We start from the raw sequence: 12,015 nt of genomic DNA, 5'->3' as shown, positions 1-12,015 counted from the left end.
ATAATGGGTTTGTGAGTATTTTTGCGAAAACATTTTCCTTTAGAGTATATGTAATCATGAAAAGTCAATAGATCTAGATCGTTGTTAGTTCATCAGTCAGTAACTGAACGACTAAAATTTACATCTAATGTTTGCATGTACATATATACATTATATATATATATATATATATATACTGTATATATATGTATATATATATGCATACATATATGTATACACACATATATATATATATATATATATAGTGTATACAATATCAAGAGAGCTAAAGGTTTATTAAGTATAGAAATAGGGTGTCCTTATATATACGTGTATATATATATATATATATATATTATATATATATATATATATATATAGTGTATACAATATCAAGAGAGCTAAAGGTTTATTAAGTATAGAAATAGGGTGTCCTTATATATACGTGTATATATATATATATATATATATACACATACATGTATATGCGTATATGTGCATATGTGTATGCACATCTATGTAGCTGTGATGGCTTGTATATCTGTAATTATTCCTAACAGAATAAAAGCGTGTGTGTGTGTGTGTTTTTATGTATGGATGCGGATGTATTTTATGTTATATGTCTAAATATATACGTGTGTATATGTGTGTTAGTTTGTGTACCTATGTGATTGTACTAGTTTTCCGGAACTTTACTTAAAGAAACTTGCTTTGAGTAATTTGTTGGTTCCCATTCTTTATGGTGACCCATTACTGATTGAACTAGACCACCAAAGTTTTTTTTCCGAGTGTCTGTAGAAAGTGTCTATAGCTGTTTTTACGCATCGCCATGCCTTACTTCAGATAAATAATCATCTCCTCCTACGCCTATTGACGCAAAGGGCCTCGGTTAGATTTCGATGATGAATGGAAAAGCTCAAGATAAAATAATACTCGGGGAAATGGGTTATAGATTCCTTTTGTGAAAACCCTCGATCCTTTTCCTTTCTTTTTCATCTCAGACTTTCACTTTACAGAGCTTTTAAGGCTGATGTCTTTTTTCTGCATCCATCTTCTTTCAAAGCGAATCACTGACCGAGGTCCTTCTTCCTGCAGGAAATTGGGATCTGAAATTATCTTTATCCTTAGCAACTTAATATGAATGTTTCATTTCTTATCTAATTTAGTTTATTTTGTTTATTAAATTTCAAGTTTAGACTACAATACTGTTTTTAAAAAATGCGAAATTATTGAAATTAGCTTTATCCTTAGCAACTTGATAAGAATATTTCATTTTTTATCTAATTTAGTTTATCATTTCGTTTTATAAATTGAAGTTTAGACTACAATATTTATTTAAAAAATTTACGATATTATTTTTGTTGATATTGATGTTGCTGTTGCTGATAAGAGGCAATTAGAAATTGATTTCCATGCCATTTCACAGTCTTGGGTAGAGTTCTCTTGCTTGAGGGTACACTCGGGCACACTATTCTATCTTAATTCTCTTTCTCTTTTTTTTAAAGCTTTTATAGTTTATTTATGAAAGATTTGTTTTAATGTGGTTACTGTTCTTAAAATATTTCATATTGATTGTTTTTCCTTCCTCACTGAGCTATTTTGCTGTTGGAGCCCTCGGTATTATAGCATTCTGCTTTTCCAATTAGAGTTGTAGCTTAGCAATTAATAATAATAATAATAATAATAATAATATTAATAATAATAATAACAATGAAAATAAAAATAAAAATTATCATCATGATCATCATCATCATCATCATCATGATTATGATGATGATGATGATGATAATAAGACATGGGAATAAGGGAAACCAGCTAGTTAATCGTAAGGTGTCAAACCCCTCATGCTGTAAACAGAAACTTGATTACGTAGATTATCATAATTTGACAAAGTTTGTCTTGAATGTCAAGTACGAGTTAAGCAAGCGATTACACCACGATTAAGCCAGTTTCTCTTAGTTTGTATATACGAATGTTTGTTATTTGAAATAATACGAAGAAAAGAATAATGCAAAAATGTATGCATTTTTATATAAGTATCATTCTTTTTTATATAAATGATATTTGATAGGCTTGATGAATTACTATACACACACAAACACATACACACACACACAAGATAAATTAATAAGCAAATCTTGTTAGAATAAATCTATATAAATCCTGTTTAGTTTATTATGATACAGAAATTTTTCTTTTAACGTTGATTTATTTATTACGTTATTGAAACAGTTGTCAAAAAATTAAAATCGTAGATATTCCTATGTTTGAGTAAAGTGGATGCTGGAAAAGTTTTTTTTTTATGTGTATCTAATATCCAACTTACCCTGTTTTCAGTTACGAGTGTGAGATCTTTAATAATAATAATAATAATAATGATAATAATAACATATATAACATAATAATAATAATAATAATAATAATAATAATAATAATAATAATAATAATAATAATAACATATATAACATAATAATAATAAAATAATAATGATAATAATAATAATAATAATAATAATAATAATAATAATAATAATAATAATTAAGTATTATTGTTATTATATTTTTCTGTTAAATACATAATTCAAGGAAATTCTAGAATATCCACTCATAAACAAGAACATGTTTTGGACGGAATTATTTTACATACCATACTGAAGTAAGTAAGATAATTTTAATAATTTATAAATGCATATTGAGGTGCACATGCCATATAGAATAAGCATATTTAAGGATATGAGGAAGTTAGTGTTATAGAAACAAAAAAATTGTAATATCGAATCAAATTGTATTATATGTATTCTAATTTACTTTATTCATTACTGGGCTACAAAATCTACCGTAGCTTGAATTTTTTTTTTTTTTAATTTTGCTAATGAAACACGTTGCCAACAAAATTTCATTATCCAATTAATTACACTTTGGCAACAAACTTTCATTATCCAATTAATTTGGTATTTAAAAACTAGATTTCGTAACCTCGCTCATTTACTGTCCTATATTTTCTAATTTTTATTTAGCATGGCAGACGATGTTTGCTATTTACTCAATAAAGGAATTCGCTCTTTCGATAAATTATGCATTTCAGATGCAGAAATTGCTCTTTTCCTACTTCCCCATCTCTCTCTCTCTCTCTCTCTCTCTCTCTCTCTCTCTCTCTCTCTCTCACACTGCATTTAAAGAAAATTAGAGAAACGTCAATATCAGTGAACCTCTCTGCTTGAACGACAGTATTCTGAGTATTCTGGAGACGTGCTAAAAAGTAACATCAACAAACTTGTATATTATAATATTCAGAATAATTATCTATGAATCTCATAATTACAACTACCACTTTACCTATGAGCAATATCACTTACCAGGATAATTCTTAAATTTTATTTCAATGTTCAAGTATTCTTGAGACCCTGGTGACACGATTTTGGTTTTATTTCTCTTCTTTTATCTTCACACATAATCTTATTGTCAACGTCTATTTCATCGATCCTATAACAGCAGGATTTACCCATCTGTTACTTAAATATCAACAAGATGATACATCGGCTTGTATAATTACACTCTATCACTACTATTTTGTAGCATTATATAGAGAAATAAACCCCGAATTGATTTCCATAAACGTTCGTATACTTTATGTCTGTATGTCAAACTACCTTAATGAACAACTCCTAGACACTAGCACAAATCCCTTGGTTTATTTATTTACTCATTATCGATAAGTTCTTGATAAAATGCTTTCTTTTAAACTTTGTCAAAATCGCAAACGAATGAGATTGATTTTGACATAGATGATCGTGATTCATATATCGTAATTAAGATATACGATATGTATTTAGTTTTTTTGTTAATATACTTTTATCAAAACCTTCATATACATTCATCAACTACACTAAAAACTATTTACATTTGTTTTTACAAATAAGGTTTTGATTCCGAACCTATGTTCATTCTAAACTGCTAGTTGTAGGTGTTTAGCTTACACATATATTGGTTAGAGATTCCATAACTATAATCAGAAACAATCTTTCTAGACATTGTTGATCCTTGTTGAGGTATAGTATATTATTCTAATGTTCGGCCACAGAAAAATGATTTAGTATCATTAGTTAAAGCTTCTGTAATAGTAGGGGTAACTAAGTTACCATTGAAAAGTTGTTTATTTCACATCATATTATAGTTGTTGTGCTTCCATTTGGCCTGTGTCAGTCTTGATTGTCAACCACTAAATTTCTTCAATCCAATACTACAAAAGCTGGTATTACCCATAATTGAAATAGGGTTAATTATACATGTATAAATATATCTATATAGATATATATTATACACACACATATATATATATACATATGTATATATTATATATATATATATATACTGTATATATATATATATATATATATATATATTTAACCCTATTCCAATAATGTGTAATACCATCTTTTGAAATTGTGGATTGAAGAAAATTAGTGGTTTACAATCAAGACAAAGGAAAATAACATAACATGTAGAGGTTGTGTGTGTGTTTGTGCAGATTCGTATCTTAGTAACTGAAATTACGACCACTTGTTATTCTCTAGACTGTTGGGTATTATATGAACTTTAATTCAAGTTGGTAATTAATATTACTAATTTAATATGCAATGTTTAAAAATATAATTATAACAAGGTGAAGTCCGTCCGTCACATATTATTCAGAAATTTCTAATGAGTGTAATTGAAATATAATTATTGGTTACATTCACACAAATGGCAGTGATTAAAGGTGTATAATTCATATATGAGGCATCATCTTAATGTGGAGGTTTATTTGTATCCATAATACATAGCACTTACTTGTGCTGCTGTTGGAATACGTAATTAATTATTTATTTGATAATTACACGTCTGAGAGGGTTGCAGCAGAAGGGTATGAGGATAGTAATCTCATCCCAAAGGACTTGTATTATTATTATTATTATTATTATTATTATTATTATTATTATTATTATTATTATTAAATGCTAAGCTACAAGCCTAGTTGGAAAGCTGGATGCCATAAGCCCAGGGGCCCCAACAGGAAAATAGCCCTGTGAGGAAATGAAATTAGGAAAGGTTAAATATTTTAGAGAATAGTAACTACATGAAAATAAATATTTCCTATATAAACTACAAAAAACTTAAACAAAAAAAGAGGAAGGGAAACTAGATGAATAGTGTGTCCGAGTATACCCTCAAGCAAGAGAACTCTAACCCCTTATTCTTCCTTTTAACTTCTTTAACAATAAATAGAGTACACTGTTAATAAATTTGCCGTAAAAAATGGTAAAAATCCTGGAATAAATGTTGCCAGGCATTTGCCGTTGAAAAACGGGAGATATTGACGTTAAGGAGTGATATTACGGTCACCAACCCGTAAAGGATAATAAATAAGTAGGGTAAAAATTATGGTTGCCTGCATTTTTCTGAAATACGGATGAGAACAGTATATTTTACGGAGAATTTTTCGATTACGATTACGATTTTTTTAAGTGTATGGCTATATATATATATATATATATATATATATATATATATATATAGTTACACGCATACAGCTTTATCTTTGTCTATAATTTCCTCTGTTATTATGGCATATTTTCCCAATATAGATGATATAAAACTACATAACGTTCTAATAGGAATATTAAGTACTTTATCTCATACACAAGAAAAGCAGGAATTTACCTCCATCCCCATCCTGTACGGATAGTGAAAGAAAACATGGATTTTTTTTTTAACATAACTTTTTTTTTTTTTTTTTTTTTTTTTTTTTTGCGTTGATGGGTAGCAGTTAGGACATGTTTAGTAGTTTATTTGATGAAAATTAGGATGTTTGATAGTTTGACCCCGTAAAGACAAAAATGAACTGGCATTGTGTGCTGGACTAGAAAGTATGGTAATGATTGTGCATGGTATGTCTGAATAGTGTAGAGTGGTGAGTAATGTTTGTATAAAAATATAAGACTTGATATGATCAACATTAGTTTCTGTTTAAAATGAAAAATCTATTAGAGAAATTCATAATTCCATTAGTACACTTTCCATCTCATTAGAATTACCTGATGAAATTTGAATAGTATTGCATAATTTGTCCTAATTCATTAATTCAGCTCATCCTAAATGTATGCCTGTTTAATAATTCTCTTCAATTTCATGTAACCTTCGTCAGTCCATCATAGAATATTTTTTTGTTTTATGTGTACTAGAGATTTTCATCCGGCTATCAGCCACAATTGAATAATCATTAAAGATATATAACGTCTATTTGCTGCATTTAAAACATGTGTATTCTTCCATATATTTACTCGTAGAATAAAACTGCTACTATCAAATTAATGAACAACAATACTGTCTGTATGTTATAACTCTCAGCTTTCCATTTCCTACTTTACAGACGGTGTGACCAGCATGGAAAAGGGAGTTGAAAGGTAAGTATCCCTCCTCCTCTTAATAAGAGAATTTTAAGATCACGATAGTGAGAAGACCTGAACATATCTGCTATTTTTAACTTATAAACACTCGTCCAAAGTGTTAGGAGCGTGCACTCCACGAATATTGGATATATTTATGTTCACTCTTCGCTGGGTAATGGCGAGTATCTTCCAAGCAACACTTTAATTCGCCTTTTCGAATTCAGAGTACATTTCGGCAGCAATTTCACTACTGAGAAAGAGAACCGTTGAAGACATTTATGCCTCTGGGTATGCCAGTTATTGTGAGTAAGAAATTCCGCTCTTCTTGGTATGCTGTAAAAGGAAATGAAGTAACCTTAAGTGAATGTAAAATGTTTGTAAATACCACTTTACAATGAACGTGGAATTTAACACTACACCCATGAATATTTTCTTCCATTTTCACGTTGAGAAATATATAGAGTAAAAGAAAATAAAGATGGGTAGAGAACGCGTCCCAATCTGCACATTCAAAGTAATTTTGAAACTAAAGTGAGATATCAGATTGTTGTAACGACAATGAGAAAAGACCCATCGTATATATTTAGTATTACTATGAGAATATGTAATATCTGTCAATGAAAAAGCTATTTTCTCTCTCTCTCTCTCTCTCTCTCTCTCTCTCTCTATATATATATATATATATATATATGTGTGTGTGTGTGTGTGTGTGCGTAGTATGGATATGTGTATGCACATTTATGTAGTTGTTGTGGATTGTGTATCTGTAATTATTCATACCAGAATAAAAGCGTGTGTGTTTGATTTTATGTATGCATGCGGATGTGTTTTATGATATATGTATAAATATATATGTATGAGTGTATGTATTCACACGCACACACACACACACACACATATATATATATATATATATATAAATATGTGTTTGTGTTCGTATATATATATATGTGTGTCAGTTTGAGTACCTATGTAATTGTAATAGTTTCCTGAACTTTACTTAGACAAACTTACATTGACTAATCTTTTGGCTCGCATTCCTTATGGTAACCCATAACCGATTGAATTAGACCACTAAAGCATTTTTCCGTTGGTCTGTATTTTTTTTTTTTTTTTTTTTTTTTGCAGGAAGGTAATTTGTATTCTACACCCATCTATCCTATGTGGCCTGTGAAGCATCTCCCGTTTGCGTATTGCCATGCCTTACTTTAGATAAATAATTATCATCATCATCATCATCATCATCATCTCCTCCTACGCTATTGACGCAAAGGGCCTCGGTTAGATTTTCGATGATGAATGGAAAAGCTCACGATAAAATAATACTGGGGGGAAATGGGTTATAGATTCCTTTTGTGAAAATTTTCGATCCTTTTCCTTTTCTTTTTCATCTCAGACTTTCACTTTACAGAGCTTTTAAGGCTGATGTCTTTTTTCTGCATCCATCTTCTTTCAAAGCGAATCACTGACCGAGGTTCCTTCTTCCTGCAGGAAATTGGGATCTGAAATTATCTTTATCCTTAGCAACTTAATAAGAATGTTTCATTTCTTATCTAGTTTTCTTTATTTAGTTTTATTAAATTGAAATTTAGACTACAGTATCTATTTAGAAAATTTACGATATTATTGAAATTATACTTATCCTTAGCACCTTAATGAGGATGTATCATTTCTTATCTAATTTAGTTTATTTCGCTTTGTAAAATTGAACTTTAGAATATAATATCTATTTCACAAATTTACGATATTACTTTTTGTTGATATTGATGTTACTGTTGCTGATATGTATTAATTAGAAATTGATTTTCATTCATTTCACTGTCTTGGGGTGGAGTTCTCTTGCTTGAGGGTACACTTGGGCACACTATTCTATCTTAATTACCCTCTTTTTTAAGGTTTTATAGTTATATATGAAAGATTTATTTTGATGTTGCTATTCTTGAAATATTTTATGTTAATCGTTAATAATTGTAATTTCTGTTTTTCCTTTTTTTTTCTTTCCTCGCTGGGCTATTTTCCGTTGGAGCCCTCGGTATTATAGCATTTTGCTTTTCCAACTACTGTTGTAGCTTAGCAAGTAATTAATAATATTAATAATAATAATAATAATAATAATAATAATAATAATAATAATAATAATTATTATTATTATTATTATAAAAAGACATAATAAGACATGGGAATAACGGAAACCAGCTAGTTAATCGTAAGGTGTCAAACCCCTCGTGCTGTAAACAGAAACTTGATTACGTAGATTATCATAATTTGACAAAGTTTGTCTTGAATGTCAAGTACGAGTTAAGCAACCGATTACATCACAATTAATCCAGTTTCGCTTTAGTTTGTTTATACGAATGTTTGTTATTTGAAATAATGCGAAGAAATGAATAATGCAAAAATGTATGTATTTTTATATAAGTATCATTCCTTTTTTAATATAAATGATATTTGATAGGCTTGATGAATTACTATACACACACATACACACACACACACACACACACACAAGATCAATTAATAAGCAAATCTTATGAGAATAAATCTACATAATCCTGTTTAGTTTACTATAAAACAGAAATTATTCTTTTAACATTGATTTATTTATTACGTTATTGAAACAGTTGTCAAAAATTCAAATCGTAGATATTTCCTATGCTGGAGTATAGTGGATGCTGGAAAAGTTTTTTTTTCTGTTATATATATATATATATATATGTATGTATGTATGTGTATATATATATATATATATATATCTAATATCCAACTTCCCTGTTTTCAGTTACGAGTGTGAGGCCTTTAATAATAATAATAATAATAATAATAATAATAATAATGATAATATTTATTATTATTATTATTGTTTATTATTATTATTAATATTATTATCATTATTATTATTATTATTATTATTATATTTTTTCTTTTAAAACATTGTATGCAAATCTAAGATATCCACTTCATAAATAAATACATGTTTGGATGGAATTATTTTGCATACTACACTGAAATAAAGTAAGCTAATTTTAATAATTTATAAATGCATATTGAGGTGTACATGCCATATAGAATAAGCACATTTAAGTATATGAGGAAGTTAGTGTTATAGAAACAAAAAAATTGTAATATCGAATCAAATTGTATCATATGTATTCTAATTTACTTTATTCATTACTGGGCTACAAAATCTACCGTAGCTTGAAACTTTTTTTTTTTAATTTTACTAATGAAACACTTTGCCAACAAAATTTCATTATCCAATTAATTACACTTTGGCAACAAACTTTCATTATCCAATTAATTTGGTATTTAAAAACTAGATTTCGTAACCTCGCTCATTTACTGTCCTATATTTTCTAAATTTTTATTTAGCATGGCAGACGATGTTTGCTATTTACTCAATAAAGGAATTCGCTCTTCGATAAATTATGCATTTCAGATGCAGAAATTGCTCTTTTCCTACTTCTCCTCTCTCTCTCTCTCTCTCTCTCTCTCTCTCTCTCTCTCTCTCTCTCACACGCACACGCACACACACCACACACACACACACACACCACACACACACTCACTACACCTGAATAAAGAAAATTAGAGAAACGTCAATATCAGTGAAGCTCGCAGCTTGAACGACAGTATTCTGGAGACGTGCTGAAAAACAACCATCAACAAACTTGTATATTATAATATTCCGAATACTTGTCTATGAATTTGATAATTACAACTACCACTTTACCTATGCGCAATATCACTTACCAGGATAATTCTTAAATTTTATTTCAACGTTCAAGTATTTTTGAGACCCTGGGTGACACGATTTTGTTTTTTTCTCTCTTCTTTTATCTTCATACATAATTTTATTGTCAACGTCTATTTCATCAATCCTATAAACAGGATTTACCCATCTGTTACTTAAATATCAACAAGATGATACATCGGCTTGTATAATTACACTCTATCACTACAATTTCGTAGCATTATATTGAGAAATAAACCCCGAATTTGATTTCCATAAACGTTCGTATACTTTATGTCTGTATGTCAAACTACCTTAATAAATAACTCCTAGACACTAGCACAAATCCCTTGGTTTTATTTATTTACTCATTATCGATAAGTTCTTGATAAGATACTTTCTTTTAAACTTTGTCAAAAATCGCAAACGAATGAGATTGATTTTGACATAGAAGATCGTGATTCATATATTCGTAAATTAAGATATACGATATGTATTTAGTTTTTTGTTAATATACTTTTATCAAAACCTTTATATACATACATCAACTACACTGAAAACTATTTACATTTGTTTTTACGAATAAGGTTTTGATTCCGAATCTATGTTCATTCTAAAATGCTAGCTGTAGGTGTTTAGCTTACGCATATATTGGTTAGAGATTCCATAACTGATAATCAGAAACAGTCATTTTAGACAATACTGATCATTGTTGAGGTATAGTTTATTATCTTAATGTTCGGCCACAGAAAAGTGATTTAGAATCAATAGTTAATGCTTCTGTAATAGGAGGGGTAACTAAGTTACCATTGAAAAGTTGTTTATTTCTCATCATATTATAGTTTTTGTGCTTCCATTTGGCCTCTGTCAGTCTTGATTGTCAACCACTATATTTCTTCAATCCAATACTTCAAAAGCTGATATTACCCATAATTGAAATAGGGTTAATTATACATGTATAAATATATCTATATAGATATATATTATACACACACACACACACATATATATATATATATATATATATAAATATATACATATGTGTGTATATATATATATATATATATACATATGTATATATTTATATATATATATATATATATATATATAAAACCCTATTTCATTAATGTGTAATACCATCTTTTGAAATTGTGGATTGAAGAAAATTAGTGGTTTACAATCAAGACAAAGGAAAATAACATAACATGTAGAGGTTTGTGTGTGTGTGTGTGTGTGTGTTTGTCCAGATTCGTTTCTTAGTAACTGAAATTAGGACCACTTTGATATTCTCTAGACTGCTGGGTATTATATGTACTTTAATTCAGTTGGTAATTAATATTACTAATTTAATATGCAATATTTGAAAATATAATTATAACAAGGTTGAAGTCCGGCCGTCACATATTATTCAGAAATTTCTAATGAGTGTAATTGAAATATAATTATTGGTTACATTCACACAAGTGGCAGTGATTAAAGGTGTATAATTCATATATGAGGCATCATCTTAATGTGGAGGTTTATTTGTATCCATAATACATAACAGTACTTGTGCTGCTGTTGGAATACGTAATTAATTATTTACTTGATAATTACACGTCTGAGAGGGTTGCTGCAGAGTAGTATGAGGATAGTAATCTCATCCAACAGATATTCTCAGGACTGGTATAGCATTATCATTTTGGTAGCTTCTTTAAACAATATAGTTTTATATAGACTATATACATACACACACACACACACACACACACATATATATATATATATATATATATTCTTATATACATATATATACTATATATATAATATATATATATATATATATATATTTATATATATGTATATATGTGGTATATATATATATATATATATATATTTA

This window comes from Palaemon carinicauda, chromosome 6 (assembly GCF_036898095.1).
Source record: "Palaemon carinicauda isolate YSFRI2023 chromosome 6, ASM3689809v2, whole genome shotgun sequence".
Taxonomy (NCBI): Eukaryota; Metazoa; Arthropoda; class Malacostraca; order Decapoda; family Palaemonidae; genus Palaemon; species Palaemon carinicauda.
This window is presented reverse-complemented; position numbering follows the sequence as displayed.